The sequence below is a fragment of the Octodon degus genome, unplaced genomic scaffold, assembly GCF_000260255.1.
Source record: "Octodon degus isolate 3935 unplaced genomic scaffold, OctDeg1.0 scaffold00018, whole genome shotgun sequence".
Lineage (NCBI taxonomy): Eukaryota > Metazoa > Chordata > Mammalia > Rodentia > Octodontidae > Octodon > Octodon degus.
The window spans coordinates 17,923,217-17,930,733 of NW_004524594.1; the positions used below are offsets into that span (position 1 = coordinate 17,923,217).

The following is a 7,517-nucleotide window of genomic DNA, read 5'->3' on the forward strand; positions in this document are numbered from 1 at the left end:
TCTGCCTCATGAGCCAAACTCCAACACTCCTGTACACCCCGAGTCAGCTGCCCAATAGGACCCGAGCTTGTGCTTTAGATGCAGTGTAGGGGACAATAATCAAGCAAACTCCAGAGATTTCTGTGAGGGATCAACGATACAACACTAATGCCCTGCACAGCTACCACCTGCTGCACATTCGCCATGTGGATGAAGATTCCCTTTGAATTTGCTGGAGGGCTGTTGATTCTCCTGAAGAAGCTTGTCTTGCTGGTTTTCTTGACAGGAACTTGGTAGATTTCATCATTAGAGGCGCTCAGGTCCTCCCTGTCACTGAGGATGGATTTGTTCCTTTTTTAGGAAATTCTGATGCTTACTTTGAGTGTTGCTTTTTGGTTCCAGTGCAGATCCTTCATTCTGCTGGCGCAGACTTTCCAACTTCCACCACTGACCTTGGGGCCTTCCCAGTGCAGATCCTTGATATGGACTTGCCTGAGACATTGTCTTGGGCTCTAGGCCTCTAGTTGGACACCTGGAGGACACTGACATGGAATCTAGGTCTTCAGCTGAACTTGTGGAGGACATTGTCATGGAATCCAGCCCTCAGCTTGATTCTTTGAGTCTCTAGTGCACGGACAGATCTCCAACACTGTTCAACATTTGACTGTTTGGATGACTTTATAAGGTAATACTGTAAATTATGTGTCTTATATTAAATCTAGTCCATTGTAAACCTTGACTACGACACGCTCTTACCCTTCAAATGCAGGGTCCACCAAATCCAGGTCTCTGAGGAAGAGTAACAGACAACTAGTCTTGAACAAGAGGGGAGAAAAGTTCAAAGAGACACGACATTCATCCGTGTAAGACTCACATATGACGTGGATATTAGAGTTGATACAACTGCAATCAATATGCTCTGGGAGCTCCTGGAAAGAGTAGACAGCATGAGAAAAACAGAGAGAAAATACACACAGAGAGGTGAGAATCCAGTGAACCAACAAAAAGAAAACACTCCAAATAAAACCCACAGTCACAAAAATGAAGACTGCTCCCAAAATGAAGGTGCTTCAGAGGACCCTGGGAGAGAATCCAAACCTGTGACAGGGCAATAGCAACTTCTCAGTACAAAACCGAAGTGGACAAAGCATTGGGAAAAGAACTGTGAGTAATATAAAAAACATAGATGGAACTTTCCAGAACGCGCTGAGAGGTGGAGGAGCAGTGGCTGCTCGACCTGCGCGCGGCTATGCATTCCTTCCTGCCTACCCCACTGTGGCCTAGCCTGCTCACCACCTGTAGAAAATAATGAAAGAAATGTCTTATTATGATGTTTTGGGGGGTCAAACCCCATGATACCCAAGAAGAACTAAAAAAGGCTTACAGGAAACTGGCATTGAAGTTCCATCCTGATAAAATTCCAAATGAAGGCAAAAAGTTTAAATAGATTTCTCAAGCTTATAAAACTCTCTCTGATGCCAAGAAGAGGGAATTATATGACATAGGAGGAGAATAGGCAATTAAGAAAGGTGGAGCAGGTGGTGGTTTTGGCTACCCCATGGATATCTTTGATATGTTTTTTTGGAGGAGGAGGAAGGATGGAGAGAGAAAGGAGAGGTAAGAATGTGGTGTGTCAGCTCTCAGTTACCTTAGAAGATCTATATATTGGTGCCACCAGGAAACTGGCTCTGCAAAAGAATGTGATTTATGACAAATGTGAAGGCCAAGGTGGTAGGAAAGGAGCTGTGGAGTGCTATCCCAACTGCTGAGGTACTGGAATGCAAATGAGAATTCATCAGATAGGACCTGGAATGGTTCAGCAAATTCAGTCTGTGTGCATGGAGTGCCAGGGCCATGGAGAACACATCAGCCCTAAAGAAAGACAGATGTAAGAGCTGCAACAGAAGGAAGATAGTTAGAGAAAAGAAGATTCTAGAAATTCATATTGACAAAGGCATGAAAGATGGCCAGATGATAACATTCCATGGTGAAGGAGACCGAGAACCAGGGCTGGAACGAGGAGATATTATCATTGTGTTAGAGCAGAAGGACCATGTTGTTTTTATTCAATAAGGAGGAGATCTTTTCATGTGGATGGATACACAGCTAGTTAAACAGCCAATATCCACTCTTGACAACCAAACGATAGTCATCACCTCTCATCCAGGTCAAATTGTCAAGCATGGAGACATCAAGTGAGTGCTAAATGAAGGCATGCCAATTTACTGTAGACCATATGAAAAGGTCTTCAACATTCAATCCAATCATTGGATTTAAGGTAAACTTTCCTGGCAATGGCTTTCTCTTTCCTGATAAACTCTCATTGCTGGAAAAACTCTTACCTGACAGGAAGGAAGTAGAAGAGACAGATGAAATGGATCAGGTAGAACTGGTGGACTTTGATCCAAATCAAGAAAGATGACACCATTATAATAAAGAAGCCTAGGAGGATGCTGAACATCATCCCAGAGGTGGTGTTCAGTGTCAGACCTCTTAGTGGGGCCAGTCAATAATGCCTGCTGCTGGCATGTGGTGTGCAGTGGTGAGTACGCGAAGGACTACCATCATCATATATTCACTCTTTGCCATTGTTTTTGTTTCAATATTCAATTATAGTAGTGTTTTAAAAGCTAAATGAAGAATAAACACAAATCTGAGTTCAATCCCCGGCTTTAAAAAAAAACAAAAAAAAAAAAAAACCCCAAAGAATAAACACAAATACAAAAGCTCAACTTTGTCCTGTATGTACGAGGACTTCAGTGTGCAAGATGAAATTTCATGCCTGTAAAGAGTCCCTAACCCTGGTGTCTGTGAGGCCAGGCCTTATAATTGATTTCAGTTGTATACATGGACAAGCTTAGACTGACATGCTAGATATATGCGTTGACTTTAGTGCGTGACCCTTCATTGTTAAGCTGTGGATTAAAGCTGTATTTAACTGGCAATCAGAAAAAGGAAGCAGTTTGTGGACGTGTTGGCCTGTCTATAGTTATTTGCACTAAGTGGGACTCACTGTGATGCCTGTGCATTCTGCTGCCTCAACTACTACTTGAAGGTGGCACAAAATATAATTTAGTCTGTGATAACAGCGAGAGAAATGATACCTTTCTAAAGAAGGGGTTTCATCCACATGGCTGCACTGACAAAGGTTCTATAATCTGAGATACAGGATCTCAGGGTAATTCCTGAGGGATTTCACTGACCTTCTCAGACCCAAAAGCTACAAATCTTATTGCACAGGTCCTGCTTTACCTTGGTCTTAACCATCCAGTAGAAAAGTATGAAGACGAAATATAGGAAATAAAGCCATGCTGTTATGTTGAGCTGTGGGGGACTCAGGTCAATAATTTCTGACATTGCCAGTTAAACAGAAGACCCAATGCTATTATGGGCTACTGGACTCTTTTAGAATATTTTGCTGAGTTTACACACCTATAATATTCAATAACGGAACTTAGAAAAAATGGGGTATACAGATGAATGTCCATTTTGTATCTGTGTATTCAAAGTGGTTGGGATAGATATATAGTTGCATTCTCTTAATGAATAGAATGATTTGTTCTAATGGTGTTTGTAAATAGGATCACAAGTCTGCATCTTGTACAGCAATTAACCAATAAGAAGAATATATGCAGTGTATTATTTGTTGAAACTGTACTTCCAATTTGATTTGAAACTGTCTCATTGCTGTTTATCAATAAAACTTTGAAAAAAAATAAAGAAGGGGTTTATCTTTTTATTTATTTATTTTGACTTTATTTCTTGTCTCTTGTTTTCATTTATTACCCTTTTTTTAAAAAAAGAAAAACATTTACTTGAGAGACAATATGGCAGTAATTGGTATGTCATGACAAACAGTACGCATTTAGAAGAACAAATGACAGGCATTCCAAACATGACCCTACCACTACACATTGCTATGTTCAGTGCAGATGCTCCATTCACAGGTATCAGCATATATAGTTAGTCAGGGTGAGAATCCTACCAATTAACTGCTAGTTTCAAAAACCTGCTGAAGATTCTCAGGATCATTGCTGAATGGGAACAAATAAACACCCTAATGCTGCACCTCCAACATCTAGAAAACGAAGAGCAAACCAAATCCAGAGCCCAAAGATGGGAAGAAATCATAAAGATTGGAGCAGAAATCAATTCAATTGAGACGAAGAAAATAGTTCAAACAATTAACAAATCAAAAAGCTGGTTCTTTGAAAGAGTAAATAAAATTGATAAGCCCCTAGCTAACCTCACCAAAAAGAGGAAAGAAAAAATTCAAATACAAGCAATAAGGAATGAAAAGGGTGTAATTACCACAGACCAAGTGGAAATTCAGAAGACTGTCAATAGCTGCTTTGAGAATCTTTATGCTCATGAAATAGAAGACACAAATGAAATGGACAGATTCCTGGAAAGGTACAAATTACCAAAAGTGAATCAAGTAGATAAAACAACTCTCGATAACCCAACAGAAGGGGTTTATCATAATGCTGCAGCTTAATGGCCTGCATTTCTAGGGCTACAGTCCTTTCTGCTGTGCCATCCTTTTCAATATTTACAAAACTGTTGACCACTCCTAGTTACACTGTTTTTCCCTTCTCTTTGGACCATGATAAGTGCTTAAATCGTGACTTCAGAGCTGGGTAGCCTTGAAATTAAAGTGAAGAGACTACATGGAAAGGTAATTTGCTTGTGCAGTATAAGAAGGTGCTCCATAGGTGTATTACAGGCTGACTTTAACCCATTTGACTTCATGCTCCAAAGTAACTGCAATTTAATGGTAGTAGTATAGCAAATTAGGATGAATCGCTTTACTTGTATGTTTAAGGTTTGAACTCCAGCAACCTGAGGCTGACAGCTTTGTGGAAGCAGCCACTTAAAGGACTGAGCTAGGGCCAGGCCCCCTACTCGTATGTTTAAAAAAAGTCATATGTTCACATACTTATTCGGGGTGTCAGAATTTAAGTAACTGTTAAAATGTAAGAATGTCTTAATACACTGATTACAAAGCAAAAAAATACATGTACAATTGGAAGAAATATGTTAAATAATAAAGGGAAAAAATATTTCAGAACTCATGAGACACTTACTATGCAGAAATCTAAGAGAATGCCAAACACAAGCATCATACACACACACACACACACACACACACACACACACACACAGTTCTTTTACCCTTATTATAAAAGAGTAATATGATATACTTCTCTATATCATATTAAAACTACAGAGAACCAGAACAAAGACAATTTATTGAATCAACCAGAGGAATAGCTATCTACAGCACAAGGATTAAAAACTACTACGGCTTTCTCATCAGATGCTATACAAGCAAGAACTGGTGTAAAATTTCTATGTGGAAAAATAATTCCTATGTCAAAATTGTAGAACAGAAAATAAGAACTCTAAGTTTAGCAAAATTACCCTTTAGCGGTGAAAAATAAATATTTTCTCAATGGGGAGAAACGTGCACACACAAAACCCACACAAATACGCACACACACAAATGCACACACACAAACTGCAGGAAATTCAGCAGCAGATATACCCTTTAAGGAAAATTTCAAAGAGGTTCTTCAGCCAGAGAGAAAATTCTAGAGGTCAGAATATTGGTCTTTTTTTTTTCCAGTGGTACCAGGGATCGAACTCAGGACCTTGTGCTTGCCAGACGAGCACTTATTCCACTGAGCTATCTCCCTGGCACAGAAATTTGGGATTACATAGAAAAAGGATGATCATAGAAGGAGTAAGTGGACATAAAGTAAAATATTTTATCATTCTTAATTGACCAAAAAGATAACTCAACTTAATATATTTAAAATGAGAAAAAGCATACAAAGTATGCTCTCAAACTATAGTGATTAATCAAGCCAAACGAACAAAAAAGGGTGTAAATTCCCAAATATTTGAAACCAAACAATATACTTCTAAACAGTCCATGAGTAAAAGAAGAAGGCTCAAAAGAAACTGAAAATATTTTGAGTGAGTTAAAAAGAAAATAATTTTCTCCAAACGTGTGCTGCATGCTAAGGTAGTACTTGAAGGGAAATTTATAGAATTATATGAATACATTAAAAAGGGGGAAGGACTAATATCAATAACCTTGATTTCTAGCTTTAGAAAGTAGACGAAGAGAGCCGGATAGACTAAAGCAGGAGGAAGAATACAAATTAGAGCGGAAATCAACGAAATTGAAATCAGGAAAATAATAGGAAAAATATCAAAGAGACACAATCTGCTCATTAGAAAATTAACAAACAGATAAATCTCTAGCCAGGCTAACAAAGAAAAAAAAAGAGATATAAATTACTAATATCAGATATACAAAGGAGTTAATTGTTAATGAACCCTTGGATATTAAAAGTGTAATGGGAAAACTACAGATAATTATACTCACAAATCTGATGATTTCTATGAAATAGACCAAATTCTTGAAAAGGTCCACACTACCTAAACTCACAGGAGAAGTAAGTAACAGTAACAAGAAACTGAATCAATATTTAAAAACCCTCCAAAAAACAAAGTACAAGGCCCAGGTAGTTTTACTGGTGAATTCCTCCAGATGCTTAAGGCAGTGATAGTGTCAGTTCCTTACAATATCTTCCAGAAAATAGAATAGAGGAAAGTTTCCATCTTACTCTATGAGGTTAACATTGCCTTAATACCAAAACCAGTTGAAGACATTACCAGAAAAGAGAACTAAAGACTAATATTAAGTATAAATACAGACATAAAAATTCTCAATGAAATATTAGTAAGTTGAATCTATCAACATATAAAAAGAATAATATATCACAACCAAGCAAGTGTGCTTTGAGAATATGGGGCTAATTCAGCATTCATGAATCAGTCTGGGTAGTTCATCACATGAAAAGACTGTACAAGAACATATGATCAGATCGAGAAATGATAAAAAAAATTCAACAAGACTCATGATAAAAACTTCTCAGAAAAAGTACAGACCTATAAGGGAACTTCCTTACTCTAATAAAGGAAAGGGAATGCATGTTATAATTAGTACCAAACTTAATGATGCAAAATTGGGGCCAGGGAGATAGCGCAGTAGAACAAGCACTTGCCTGGCAAGTGCAGGGTCCTGAGTTCAATCCCTGGTGCAGAAAGAAGAAAGAAAGAAAGAAAGAAAGAAAGAAAGAAAGAAAGAAAGAAAGAAAGAAAGAAAGAAAGAAAGAAAGAAAAGAAATAAAAAAGAAAAAAAATTAAATTGAATGCTTCTCCCCTGAAATAGGACATAATGCAAGAATGTTCTTTCTCACTATTCTTTTTTTTTAATTATTTGTGTGTGTGTGTGTGTGTGTGTGTGGCCAGCTCAGCCCACCAGGGGGCGGGGCTGGCTGGCATGTGGCGCTGGGGGATCGAACCGCGGTCCCTGTGCTTTGCTAAGCTTGTTCTAAGTAGGTGCTCCAGACCACTGAGCCATCTCACCAGCCCCTTTCTCACTATTCTTTAACATCAATGCTGGAATTAGACAAAAAGAACAAAGAGACATACAGGTTGCATTTACTCACAGATAAAATGAT

The 7,517-nt window shown here is 38.4% G+C and overlaps 1 pseudogene; it reads left to right on the forward strand.

Moving 5' to 3' along the window:
* The first annotated feature begins 1,757 nt into the window (after positions 1 to 1,757).
* On the forward strand, positions 1,758 to 2,476 carry LOC111815563 (annotated as a pseudogene).
* The last annotated feature ends 5,041 nt before the right edge of the window (positions 2,477 to 7,517 follow it).